Source organism: Rhipicephalus sanguineus, chromosome 5 (assembly GCF_013339695.2).
Source record: "Rhipicephalus sanguineus isolate Rsan-2018 chromosome 5, BIME_Rsan_1.4, whole genome shotgun sequence".
Lineage (NCBI taxonomy): Eukaryota > Metazoa > Arthropoda > Arachnida > Ixodida > Ixodidae > Rhipicephalus > Rhipicephalus sanguineus.
This window is the reverse complement of record NC_051180.1, coordinates 134,923,006-134,937,518: the sequence shown is the minus strand read 5'-3', so window position 1 is coordinate 134,937,518 and position 14,513 is coordinate 134,923,006. Positions and strand designations below refer to the sequence as shown.

Below are 14,513 nucleotides of genomic sequence, written 5' to 3'. Positions count from 1 at the left end.
CTCACCCACGCTGTCACGGAGTGCAGCCATGTCTTTATTCCTGCATTTGCCCGATCCATGCGAGACCAAATAATGTGATCGAATTGCCAGTAGAATTGTAGTCACACGTTTGTGCAAATAACGGGGTTTTGAAGTGCGTCATTATGGCCAGCAAACCATACAGAAGGTCTCTAAAATTATATGTTTCATAGAGCGGGGGGGGGGGGGGGTATGTTTTCGTGCTGGGCAAATATTATATCCATCCACACGCAGTAAAGTGACGCATGCATGTAACTGGCTGGTACCATAATATCAAAGCTTATTAGTTATTTTTGGTGAATTCTTAATACAATTAAACGCAGCTTTTTTTTTTTCATTTCAGACAGAACAGCTCATTTATGAACAATGTAATCATAAACGTATCTCTACCGGATAATTAAAAGGTATTAAATTAACGTCGAGGCAATGATGGTATACGGCGGAAGTGATACGGTAATTATTATACTCTTTATGAGCATATATATGCCAAAATGGGTAAATCCATAAATGGTTTAACTTGTGCGAAATTTTCGACTTCAGTTTGACGATACGAGTTTATTGTTGGTTTATTATTGAGAGTGCCTGCTCACGGATCTGTTCTGTCTGTTGTGTTTTCTGCAGCCTCAAGTCACGGAGGAGGCGGCGGCCGCGCGCCGCGCATCACGGAGCAGCCGGTGGACGTGGTGGTCCGCAAGCACGAACCGGTGACGCTCAGGTGCGGCGCCGACGGCGATCCTCCTCCGCGAATCGCGTGGTTTCACGACGGGAGGCCCGTGCGCAACTCAGCCACGCGCATGGTGTTGCCCGAGGGACAGCTCTTCTTCCTGCAAGTGCAGCACAGTCGCCGGGAACAGGACACCGGACTCTACTGGTGCACGGCCACCAACGCACTGGGCACGGTCCGCTCCCGAAACGCAAGCGTCGAGCTCGCTGGTGAGTGAACCCCCGGCCTTATGTATACTTGCAGGCAGTGGAAGGATTGGTGGTTGATTTGTGCGCGGTCAACGTTCATTAAGAAAGGTAGCACTACCGTTTACGCTTCTGTCTGTCTGTGCTCAAATCACGCTACATTCCACAAAGAGAACCAAAATTTCAGCCTTCTACACGCGTGCATATTTGCCCGGTTGACATTCCTAGAGGACTGCCTTTTGTTGCGATTGCGGTGCAGGGGTTTGTGTACTGCTATAGAAAAGTAGCTCCAGTTCTGACGTCACCGGTGACCGCATTCCCTTCGTTGGCCTGCATGCATAGCACACGCCTTGCAACTTACGAATATCAAGACATCTTTTAAGGATAGAAACGTGCACCATTCGAATGAAATAAACCGGAGTGCGCTGCGCTTGTGTCTCCTTATGGAAGAAATATAGCACTTTCGGTTTTGTTCGTAGAGTAAAAGATATTCTGAGCGTTCCTCAACATTCGAGAGATCGCTGCGTACTATACGATCTATATCGTTCAAGAAAACATTGCGTATTTTCCTTTCCTACCTCAATGGTGGGTTGTAAGCTAATAACACCCAACTTTATGGGGAAGCGTGCATAGTGAAAGTGCTCTCAATCGACGACATATTGCTAGGTTTGATCTAAACAGCGACTTGAAGTTGCATTGCAGACTTACATACATTTCTGGCCTGACACTAGGACAAAAAATTCAGGTCTGTCAAAGGTTTGCTGTGAGATACAATTCTTACGGACCATGATTACGTATTTTGTCCACGGAGGGCCGGTGCGTGCGACGTTATAGCAGCGTGATTTATGCACAGTTCAGCAACCGTTCGCACAGGTGAGGTCAAATGTCATGAAAGCGAAAACCCACTCCAGGTCCCTAACCAAGGTTATTCACGATGTTGACAGTGCAAGAAGAAACGACACACAACCTACGTAACTACACAGAAAAAGCAGTATCTCTGAAAGAGCGTGCACTCACCCACGCACGCTCATGTATATACATGTATGCACGCACGCTTGCATACGCAATCGGAGCTAGAGCGCTTAGGTTGGCGTTTTACGGCGTCACCCGACGCGTCGCGTGGTCGCGACGAGATCGCGCGTATAATCGGCGTTAAAAAGTCCGCGTTGCTTTTTCGTGCGAACGGGATTCCCTTCTTGGTCAGGGCCGGTAGCGGCAATAAAGGAAAAGAGAACAGAGCCCGCGAAGCGCCTGGCCGGCGGTGCCATTATTGGGCACCGATAAGCTGGCGGGCGTAAAAGCGGCTTTGAACTCGGACGCCCTTCTCGTGTCGTACGCGCTCGTTCCGATCGCTTTTTACGACGCCGCCGGTGACGACCTGCCTGACTGGCTGTGTCCTGCTGCTTGCTGCCTTTGCAGCCGCTCATCGCTACACGCCCACTCCTGGAGAGAGCGACCACTGCCCTAATCTCGTTCGGCATCCTTGCCTCGACGAGAGCTTGACCTGCGTACATATGGCTGTGGGGACATGAATACGCGAGCGTACAGATATAGAACGGCTGGTTGTGGTAAAAAAAAAGGAGCGATTCGCGTCGTGTGAACGTCGCGAATGCCTGCGCCAGGCGCCTGGCGTATCTTTTGTGCCGCCGACACAGCGAGCCATCGGCCCCGGAAAGTCGCCGCGTGGGACGACCGGCCGTCGCGAAAATAGCCAGCTAGACAGGTCCGTGCAGGCGAGTGTCGCAAGAAAAATCGCGGTTGTCGATACTTGTCCTCCTTTCCCTCTGTCGACGGACGCAAGAGAGTAAGACGAACGACTGTCAACCAGCGCAGCCAAGGCTGTTTAGGATAGCTTACGTGAACGCAGAAAGTGAGGCGGAATTGCGAATCGAGATAGGAGTACGCATACCTCGCGCGATATCGGTTTTACTAACTGAGCACTAAGGCAGGCGAGGCCATCAAGAGAGGAATGTGCTATTCTCTCATTTGAATATGAGGTGGTGTTTCGAATGGTGCGGTGAAGGACGAAGACGCGATAAAAATGGTCGCAATCTGACAGACTTGTGTTCCGCGCTAACAAAAACGGGTGCTAAAACTGCGGTGTGGTATGTGCTGGACACAGGTCACATTTCTGGGGGAGATAGGCGAATATGTAGTGGTTAATACAATACGAAGCCGCCGTGATTCGTTGAAATCGACCTTGTAACTGTTTGATGCATGTTTGGAAGCAATAGTTTCAAGAAAGTTGCCCTCGGCTCTTATCACTAACCTTTTCAATGTTAGTGATAAGAGCCGTATGGCTCGAATCCGTTTGTATTTAGAATGTCTAATTAACGCACTAGATATCATCTTGTTCTTTGGCTCTGTATGCCATGTTACTTCAGTGTACTCAAAGAAGAAATGGCCCAGACTGCGATCCGCAGTTTCTGTCGTTGCGTTCATGATATGTCTGCGCAATGTCCACCTCAGCGTCTGCACTGGACTCTTAACAAAGGTTTACTCTCTCTCTCTCTCTCTCGCCCCCCGTGTTGCATAGAGGTCAAGATACTAATCGAACTGAAAGCAGTGGTTAATATTCAATAATTAAGGTGCCACAGTGGAAATATTTGCCGGTAGCCTTGTGCCTATTTTGCATCATGAACCACCAATATAGGGGCTAAACAACAAATACGGAGCCGAAATTATAGACGCGCGAAACTTGCATAGTGTCCTACATATATATATAGGACACTATGCAAGTTTATATATATATATATATATATATATATATATATATATATATATATATATATCAAGCCAAAACAAAATTCTAGCCAATTTCACGCCATGAAAGCTGTCGGGCAGCGAAGCTGTTGCCCCTTTCATTCGGTCCCTTCAAGTCTCTTTTTCGTTTTGCCCAGTTACTTCTGTCATTTCATAGATGTGTATTTATTTAAGCTGAATAAGGTCTTTAGTTCCAGTCGACGGCTCTGGTCGGTGTGGTTTACCCTAGACTCTTCTCTCTTTCTGCTAAGTGTTTTCCTTTCACCCTCAGTCTGCCTTCTGCCACTTCAGGTGCAACAGCACTCCTCTCAATCCACTGTTCGAATCGGCCGCCTTACGTAAGCACCGTCACAATCATTTCGTTTTATTGAGTTCTTTACTCCACCCTCTGGTCACGTGATCTGCGTGACACGCCTACTACTTCTACTGCTACGACGAAGGCACAGGGTAGAATAAGACAGCTTGAATGTAATATACTTTCTGCGAGTTGTAGGCTGGATACTGCTCCAGGAAACTGAGTAGTGGGTTGGATATTGCTGCCCCCTTTGCTGATGTGACCTTCGTGACTACTACTACTACTACTACTACTACTACTACTACTACTACTACTACTACTACTACTACCACTACTACTACTACTACAGCAAAAAATAATTACAGGAACACACGACCGCATGATCGACGCCCGTGCACAGAGCCGACGTCTATTGCGCAGTGAGCGGCCGCCATCACGGCCGAGCCAGGGTGCGCATTGCTGCGTAATTTATGCGGCGACCGAGCTCAAATATTGTTGCCGCAGAGGATTTTGCGTGTTTTCACTTGGCTGCTTCTTTCGCTCTCTTTTCTTTGCCACCGCAGCTCCGCGTGAAATATGAGGCCAATCAGTGAGCAGCAGCGAAGAACATTAGCGTGTCCGCCATCTGCGTACACGCGCGGGACGGTGCAAGGACCGAGGGAATGGAAACGGGCCCGCATCTCGCGGGCTCGCGTATATCTGCCGGAATTTAGCCGATTGCTTCGCGCGTCGCATACGTTATGATAGTGGGGCCGCCCATTCTCGTGTTTATTTCTCCATTGAAGAGTTCTCGCTCGTTTTCCTCGTACCTCTCGTGTTTATTTTGTGTGGAGAATATTCACTTCTGGCGATTATACCGATGACACAAGCACCGCTATCGCGTCTTATCAGCTGGCTTTGACTAGAGACCGGGCACTATAATTACCCGACAAGTATCGTAATCTTTCCTGCTACCCGGAGCTCTTGCGGGATGGCGTAGTTTATATACTACACCTGCTACCTCTTGGATCTGGGAATTGGTAACCAGGGACGCTAGAACGCGCGTTAAGTGTCCACCTGGTTGCGCACTAAGCGAAGTCTTATCAGCTGCTGCAGTTTTACTGTAGGAGTGTAGGGTCCTTCCGTGCTGATATGTACGTGTTTGGGTGGAAAAAAAAAAAAAGGCTGTTTGCGTGAAACGCGCGGGCTCCACCTTTTCTCCTTCTACGCGTAATGGTGGCGGAAACCTGAAAGCAACAATTTATTACCTGGAACCAGTAATGTCACGAGGAAGGACGAAGGACATCTTCAGCGAAGCCAGCGCGAGAGCGTCGCATAGTGTTCCAGCCAATACCGTACGTATCAATGTGGATGGGTTATATATTGTGGCATCTACCGGTATTGGACACGAGACATTCATCGAGGTCTTGAGTGAATGTGTAAAGGTGGACACTTGTTTTTTAATGGACAACAAACTCGGAATGTATTGTTGCAGTACCTCCATTACAAATGACGTTGACTTGATGTTCTGTCATACGATCCCTTACGCAAATACTTCGAACAAATATAACAACATCTGTTTAGCCAGCAATATCATATGAAATTGATCATATCGCGGTGCACTTTGTACTGAGCAGTACCGAAATCAGACAGAGCTCTATATTCCGTCGCATATTTCGCGAGCACGAGATATTTCGCGAAGCTCCGCTGAGTTGCACGGAATGCTGAAGGGCGAGAGGCCGTATCGGGTCGGGGCCATTTCCGAGATGTACTGGGCATGAGGATAGAGGAAGCAAGAAGGGGATATCGGCCTTCTTTAATTAAATGGGAGGAATTTCAAAAGAGAGAACAATGACGTGGGGAGCGACTCAGAGAACGAGGTATGCTGAGTGAACGGTAAACGGTAGTAACACGCTGATGAGAGAGAGAGTATACGACAGCAGAAGAGTGCACAGATTAGGCGTCGTCACCGGCGGAGTGAAATGTCTAGCTCATTTCAAAAAAAAAAAAAAAAAAAAAAAACGACGGTGGCTCTTGGAAAGCCAAGAGAAGAAGGAACCGCAGCTCAACCTTTCAACGGCGCGCTGGATCGCGTGCCTATGGCCCCGAGGGCGTCGTGGCGACCGCCTAAGATTTACGGCATTAGAGGAACGCTTGGAGGAGTAAGAGGAAATGAGACCAAAAATAATAAAATAATAATAAAAGAAAATCTCGCTCACTGCGCGGCACTTTAGTGCTTGAGAAAATGAAAGGGACAGGTTTCTGCGTATGCCTTTGTTCTTCTCTTCCTCTTCTTCTTCTGTGCCTCCACACTTACGCACTTCTATCGTTCTCTAACGGAGTGGGGCGCTAAAACGATATTAATAGGCTTACGCGTCGAGACACGCGAGCTAAGGGTGAACAGCCTCGCCGGATTCTCGAAGGAAAATGTCCGGATTCCGCCAGCTTTACGGCGAACAAAGCGGTATTTTCGGGATTTTCTTAAACGGGCTTCGGCTGCTTTTTACATTACGTGCGTGCGTGTGTGCTCTGAGATGGCGTATGAAAGTGCTTGGACCAGGACGGTGGGCACGTCCTCTCTTACCTTCCTGAGATTTACCGCCTGAACGACGGCATTCATTGCGCGCGCGTGTCATCGTACCAGCGTGGCACTTTCCTCGTGGCCTATTTCGTGCTAAAGAAATCAGCAACGAGCACTGGTGTCTGTAAGTAGACGGTGGCATGAAAGTGCCTCTAACAGGAATTTAAGAGTTGCCTCGTGCTCTCTGGACTGTCCCTGATATTCTTCACGCGGCGTCAACCGCGGCTTTGAATTCAGCGAACGTTAGAGCTTTCTCCGTGATGGAAATACTCGCAGGGGGCGAATAATTTTGCAAAATGACATTGACAGAAGTAGTTTCTGTAAGAGGAATTAGCTTTTACTACTATAGCTTTCACGAACAATTTGTCGTTCATCGCCTTGGGACACGTAAGAAAAGCCGCAAGCGTCGCCAGCCGGGGAACCATTCTGACTATCTTTCACTGGAATTGTAAAACGATGAGACTCTGAAAGCGTTAGTCTATACGCTCTGAGGAATCCGGCAAGCCTATAGTGTCCGATTTAATGAGCGTGATTATAAGTGGGTGGTAATAGTACTTTAAGGGACATCATGGGATGGTCGATTTTATGCCTGTGTTGTTTGTCGTCTCTGCTTTTTAGGTATACGGTTTTCTGGCAACGGGGTCGCTTAGCTGTTAATACGTTATTGGCGAACAGTATTAAAGGAGTACGAGTTAGCTTGGTATTAGGCTGAGCTGAGAGGCAGGTGCCTATTCTTTGAGGCGCGCCTCCCTAAAACGCTACTTATCCAGCTCACTTTGGCATTGCGGCACATTGGACATTGCGCCGTGAAGCTGTTATATAGATGTAGAGCGAAAACGTGAGGAGGAGTATGGAACGCACAGTACGTCGAACACAGATCAAGGAGAGCGCGTCTCATTTGACGAAAAAGGAAACATCGCTGTCAGTTTCCATAGACAGTACGTATTCACCACATGGTTTAGTGGCAACTATATATATACTGCCGCGCGGATTTCGGTAGACTAAAAAAAGCCAGTGGTGCAAGGAATGGAAGATGAGGACAAACCTGCGTTTCTGTTTCATTTCTTTTGTATTTCTCCGGGTGATCGTAGAGCGACCGAACAAAAACACTCGCACAAACACGCACGTGGGCTCCATGGGAACATAGAAGAATGCGCGCCCCATCGAGAGGGCCGATGCCGGAGGTGGTCTCCGGGGGACGGCAATTAATTGCGTCTAATTGGCGCTCCCAAAAAACGTCGGCCCACTTGCTTCACGCGGAGAACAGCCCCGACAGGGCGCACATTGGAAGGGAGATCACCTCTCTTTGTTTTGTCTCTTCTATCTCCACTTTTTCTTCCTTTATTCCGTGGAACGAAGCAACGTCTGTTCTCGCGAAGGCTGCAGCCCGCAGGGTCGGCTGCAACCAGAGGAAGAACTATCGTTATGCTTTCCACACACGTAGGGCACGGTGTCCACGAGCACACGCACACAAAAACACACATAACGCGGCGCTCGAAACTCCGCCCGCGTGTCGGCGGCGGTGGGCTCGTTCTCGGGGCGGAGTGCGGACCTCGGCACTCGACCACGCAGCTCTGCGCGGCCACGCCAATTTGGCCCACGTATACTACCACAACGCGCGAGCCCACGCACCGAATCTGGCCTCCTCCTGAATGGCACAGGAAATTGCGATCGTATAGAAAGGTCGCGGCCGTGCGCTTAGGTTGCAGAGCAGCTGCTGCTCCAATTTCTTCTTCATTTTTTTTTTCTCTTCCCTCACTGAGCGAGCAACCGCGTTAGGAAGAAGGCGTGCAGAACGGGAAGCAGTGTTGTTGCTGTGGCCGCGTGTTTGTACGAGGAAAGCGGTACTCACTCCGCGCAGCGTACCACCGACTCTGTCCAGCGACAACGCCTCCGGGCGTGCACACGAACATACATCAAATGGCTATCACGCTCATCAGAAAAGGCGTGTCTCTGCCCGCGTGCGGCTGATCTCGGGCCCCCGAGTCTCCCAGATGTTTCGCTCTTCTTTTCCGTGTATACGTACACGGCGGGTGCCGCGCCATGCCGCTCCGATGGGTGCAAAAGCCTCGCGCGTGCACTCGTCTTCTCCGGGCGCGCGTACGCAAACAAACACGGCGTTCGCCATAACGGAGGAGATTCATCATACGTGGTCAGCCACGCGGGCGTTGAGCCCGCGCCGCGCGCTTAGAATGCGAGCCGCGTTTCACGTGCGGCACGCATGCGCCTATGCGAACACACACACCACCGCCCAGCACTGATATCCTTCCACCCTCGCGTTCGAGCCGCACCGCAGCCATCCCTCCATATCTCTTGAGGCAAGAGGGCGCTGCCAAGAGCATCGAGTCTCGTTTAATTAGCGCTCGCGTCTTTCGCCGGCGACTGCAGCCCGCGGGCGATCCGCAAAGCTAAGTATACATCTTGGCCGCGTGGAGAGCGGCGAGCGGCTTCTTCCTGCTGTTTGAGAATTATATAGCGACCCAAAACGCTGTCGTTTCTGCGATGGGGCGTGTGTGCCGCATGCCTACTCTTAAAGGCGTTTATAAGGGGGCAAATTTTTGCTATTTTTGAGCACGACGCATTTAGCCAGCTGTGAGGAATCTATAGGCACTATGCTCTTTACGCGCCAGCCAAAGAGGGATGGTCATTAGCATATAGGAGGAACGCTTGCAGCTCTGCACTTATTAGCGGAGTTGTCGGCCTGTATATTTTCTCACGGCCTTACGTGGGTGTCCGATGGAGCTACCAAGATGGCGCAAGCATTGAGCAGTATTTCGGTCGATGACCGAAAGTTGTCGCACCTTCAGGATCTGCACCTCGTCAGGAAAAGCAACATCTGTGCATGGTCGACACTTCATAGCCTGACGAGAGGGCATGAAAGCCACGTGACGAATGGTTTTCCGCATTCGTTTTGAAGTGTCCACGCGCGCATGCTTATTGTAAGAGTGACCGCTTAAGTTGGTATAACAGACATGTTTGCGTCTAAATTATGTTATTCCAAGAAAGGGTGACACTGATTTATTTTATTTTATTTCTTAGACATCTAACCTTTTTTCTTTTCCCCTTCGAAACAGAAGTGCGGAGTTCAGCCTATTATTGTCAGTCGCACAAAACAACAACATGCAGTTCATTAGGTGTTCGGATACCCATCGCCCAAAACGCAGCCCGTAATTACTGCAAAGCAATGCTTTAAAATGAAACGCAATGAAAAGGCGTCTCATGGTTGCCGATCTGCGCGCAGGAAAGGGTATGCATTCAAGGTTGCCCTCCTTCTTTCCATTATAAACACGTGATCACAGCGATCACATTGCAATTCGAAGCACGCTACATCTGATACTGGTATACTGCCAAACTCGATGATAAAGGACCCTGGAAGTCTTTGGCTAAGTCCGCGGAATATAACCCGCGGGTAACCGGTCAGCCACGCCTAGCATCACCATCCCCTTCTTTCTCCTCCTGCTAGTCTTAAGCTTCTAGGAACTGATCCCTGGTCTAGCCGACTGCTTCCTACGCCACTAGATCACAGAAGGCATGCACGCGGAACCTGAAAGTGCGTCCAAGGCAGTAATCTCCGTTCACAGATCACCGAGAGGGCTCGCGCCAACGTGTGGTTTTCACGGTGCTGCCTATACGAACCCGACTCTTTTCAAATCGATATCCGAGAGCTTCGTGCCGATTGAGCCCGACTGCCCGCCTGAGTGCGCGTGTTCGTACGCGCTGAAGACCTTATACCACCGCGTTCGCGCATCGGTAGTCGTGGCCTGTCTTCACCCTAGCCGCTTTATACGCCGCGGGATCAATCGCTCCCCGGCACGCAAAGAGCCGGATCGAGAGAGGCGCCGCCGCAACTGCGGATCCTCCCCCTTGTGGGGATTTATATGGGAGCCGAATCTTCGCAGTGCCGAGGACGGCTGGGCTATGGAAACTTTCTTGGCTTTTCGGGCTGTCGCTATTACTACCCGAGATACGCCCTGTATGTATGGCCGGCAGATGGTCGGCGAGAACAGGTACTGGGCAGGGCCAGGAAGTTCCCTAGGCGCCGCGGCGCAGTGTACGAGACCGGGAGAGCGCAGCCGGCTCGCAAGCATGGGCTTTACCGTGTCAGCGGTTAATAGGAGCTCTTAGTGATACGGCCGCCATCCGATGAGAAATTGAGTGCCCGAGTTTTCATAGTGATTATTGCCATCCACCGAGCTTTAGCGTGTCTTGCCATTTTCATGTTTTCGAATGCATTACGGTATCATTCATAATCTATCTCTAGTATTTCATCTCTCTTAGAACTGACTACCCAGCGGATGTTTAATTCCATTCGTGAGCGTTAGCGGTGTTGTCGACTTTCCTTTAGTATGACCAGGAATTTAAAAAAAAATAATAGTATGGTCAGTGTGGGTTTCAGATCCTTGCTGTTGTGTTTTTCATGAAATATTGATGTCACGAGAGGCGTTGCAGTTTAACTAAATTGCGTTGCAGTATTTGCACCAGCTCTCGTTTTTAATAACCTGAATACTGAATGTGCACGAAACTATACAACGAATAGAGCGAAGTCCTGTTGATTGAACATGTGTCCAACTATGTGTTCTAGGAAATCAAGTTTCTGGCACATTTGCTGGCGCCATTTATTTCTTGAACTGAATTTTGCTTGATATATTAGAAAAAATTGGCCTTTTTCCGGACGTCAATGTTTCTTTTCGTGGTTATTGGGTGCCGCACATCCTCCCGCAGGAAACAGGTGAAGCTCCGCTCCTGAGGCAAGCACTGGTTTAGATTCTCTGCTTACCAGCCATCTTAAACTTTTATATCTCAAGTAACAAACCTGCAGTAACCAACTTGGAGTCACAAATGTAACTTCCCGAGCCCTTGTTATAATCGTCAACGTCTAGAGACCATAACCTGGTTCGAAATAATTTCAGACGTTAAGGTGGCATTCATAAACGACCTCATATCAACGAGTCGATGATACACCAAAGTATCAAAAGTGAAACGCAGCGGACAGCCACCGCCCACCCAGCTGTACACGTAATCTGGGCTTTCATCTCCAATATACATGCCAGTATGCTGCGCTCAGATATGTATCCCACGCTAAAACGAATGAGATGGGCGCTGGAACCAGTTTATTCGTGATCGATCAACTAGTGTCTGAATCGACGCTTGCTGATTAATTTCCTGAAATCGTGCACCTGCTGCGCAAGATGTGAGAACTGGTGCGCAACAGAGCACGCAGCCGCGTCGCACGAACTACTGCCTGTCGTTACAGGCCGTGAAGCGAGAGCGAATGTGCTTGTATGCGAGCAGCGTACGGAGAGTGCGTGCAACGTCCTATTGTATGTAATTTACTGCTCGTTTTTCTTTTTTTGCCCGAAATTTAAACTCGGACGTCAGTGAAACAAAAGAAAACGAAGAAACATGACGGATAAACCTCCACAGGCTTTGTGACGACGTGATAGACCTGCGAGTACTTATCGTATTGTGAGGTGGTTCACTTTCGTCGCTCATTCCGTACCCGAAACTAGCAGATGTATCAAATGTACGAGCGGTTGGCAGTCAAATGGAGTGTGAAACGATGCAGCAGAACAACACGCGTTGTTTGTCAGTGCTGGTTGTGTCAAGTAACGGCGATGCAGCTTAACAACGTATAGTGACATTAGAGAGTTTTAGAATAGGGTACGCAAAGCCTTGCGTTAGCGTTTGTCGCCACTGCGCAAGCGTCATACATTATCCTCTTGGGTATCCACGTCAATTTACGAAAATAGCGTAAGTACGAAACGAACGCTACCCTTGCGTACCCTATTCTAAAACTGCCTATTGTGCTGTCGTTCGCAAGTAACAGTGATAAGTGCGCTCGCTCGTGCTCGCGCTGCTTAAGCAATACGAGTCTGTGTATTCTGTATTCCAGTCCTCATATGCGGCTCTGTAACCAGGAAAACGTGGGATTTGTAATCGCAGTAATCATACGATACAAAACGAATTTGAATTGTAATCTCGCTTTGTTGTCTAGCAACGTTGGCTTGTGCTTGTTAAAATGCGCGATAACTATGTAATGTCATTGTGAAGCTTACCCGACTATATGTGAAGAGGTTGGGAGCGGCGAAATGTTGTGCTGGCGCTGGCGTCGCGTGCACACACAGGGAGAAAAATGCGCTGGCAATAAACCTCGCGTGTTCAGTTCTTCTACGCCACCGTTGTGTTTTAGTTCTTCTACGCTGCGCTGCACCAAAGCTTTTAAAAGCCGGCTTTTTGCGCGTTTTGCTTCTTTCTTGCTTTCTATTCAGGCTGCCGTTCCACTCCGAGTGAATATTTGCTGACGCAAAGGGAAAATTAAAAGCTTGGCAAAAATTGGAGAGCAGAATGAGGTGTACAGTGTACATTTTTTGTTGTGTTGTACCAGGCAAAAAACGTGCGTATATACGCTGCCGCCCAGCTTCTCGCCTGCCCTTTCTAACGTTCCCATTAGTAACCAGATTTCTTTATTTGGCCATGTTATTTTATACTGCAGTGAAGTTTAATACGCGATGGCGCCTCTGTGGATGGTTGTTGGGGAGCGATACGTTACAGCAAATGGAGGAATAGTACACACTTTATTCACGAAACAAGACGCTATAGTCAGTAAACATGCAACACCCCCCCCCCCTTTTTTTTTGTTTCCCATTGTACTTTATTTTTTGGAATTACTTGGTCTCGTGACTGTATTTCATGTAATTCATCCCTTGCTTATTACGTCGCTGTTATTCTCTCTGACACCAGCTGGTGGCACTCTCGTTCTTATGTCACCGGCCTTTTGTTGAAACTTCCGTCTGTAGACTATACGCCATGCCCAATTCGTGCAAACTGGCTGAACAGTTACGTGTCTTCCTCCACAATTAGCACTTGGTGTAGGCATACAGGCTCCAGTGCCCCCCCACCCCCCCTAATATGTGTCCTTGGTGGGCTCAGGTCGAAAGGAAAGAGTGCCCATGAATATCACCACACGCCTCAAACAGCATAGCATGGCGTGGTTTTGGTCATGTCACACCAACGTGCCCAAAACGCTACGTTACACAGCGTGGCATGTTCTCTAGTCATGCGATAGCTTTGTGACGTAGGGCGTTCCAAATTTAACAGTTTTTCCAACGGCCGCCGGCCCTTATTTCTCGCAACAGGCACGCCGCATCGTAGCGGTTGGTGTAGGCTCCGGCCGTACACGTATTACACGCGCTGCCCATTCGAACACGCTCTTGCGTGACGAAGCGAGCACTATAGAGTGCAGCCTGGGCGTGGCATGGTTCCTCTTGGCACGTCACTTATCCACGCGCCTTTAATTGCAATTGAAGTTCGAGGCACCGCCGATGGGGCATTTCTTTCGATCTTCGTGTTCGTTACGCCAGATCACGTGGCTGAGTCTGTAGGGCCCTGCAGTGGCGCTGCTGTTGTCCAAAGTTTTTTGCGTGGTGGAGGGAGCAGTAAAAAGAAAGAAGCGTGCTTGATACGAAGGCTAGAGAGAGAGAGAGAGACAGAACGACTTGGTGCAGTCGTCTCACTTTCACGGGCGTGGACCCCCAGGGGTTCTCCGCATGCGACGTGCTGCTGCTGCCAATGCTGAGCAAGGAGCGCCGCACAGTGCGACCGTAATCGACAACAAATGAAGCGGCTCGTATACAACAACGAGTCGGCGGGGAGGAAACAAGAAGCCATCGCTTCTCGCTAGAGGAAAAAAAATAGAAAAGAAACAGAATCGAAGTCGATTTGAAGCGTGTGTATCGAGCTATATAGCGCAGCGCGTGCATTGAGGCGACCGGCGGCAACCGAAGGGCGGGAAGCCCCCCGACTCCGCCGTCGGCTTTGCAGCTAGACGCTATCGATCTCGGCCACACCGCGATCTTCGGCAACCGACCAAGTCAAGAAGGAGGCGGAGAGGGCGGGAGAAATATGAAGGGCGGCAGACGGGCGCTTCCGCCCTCCTTCCCGTTGCTAGCATGCCGCGCGGTGGCTAGA

The 14,513-nt window shown here is 49.5% G+C and overlaps 1 pseudogene; it reads left to right on the top strand.

Annotated features, from left to right (window-relative positions):
* The first annotated feature begins 640 nt into the window (after positions 1-640).
* Positions 641-14,513, top strand: part of LOC119394265 (roundabout homolog 1-like) — a 59,159-nt pseudogene continuing 45,286 nt past the window's right edge.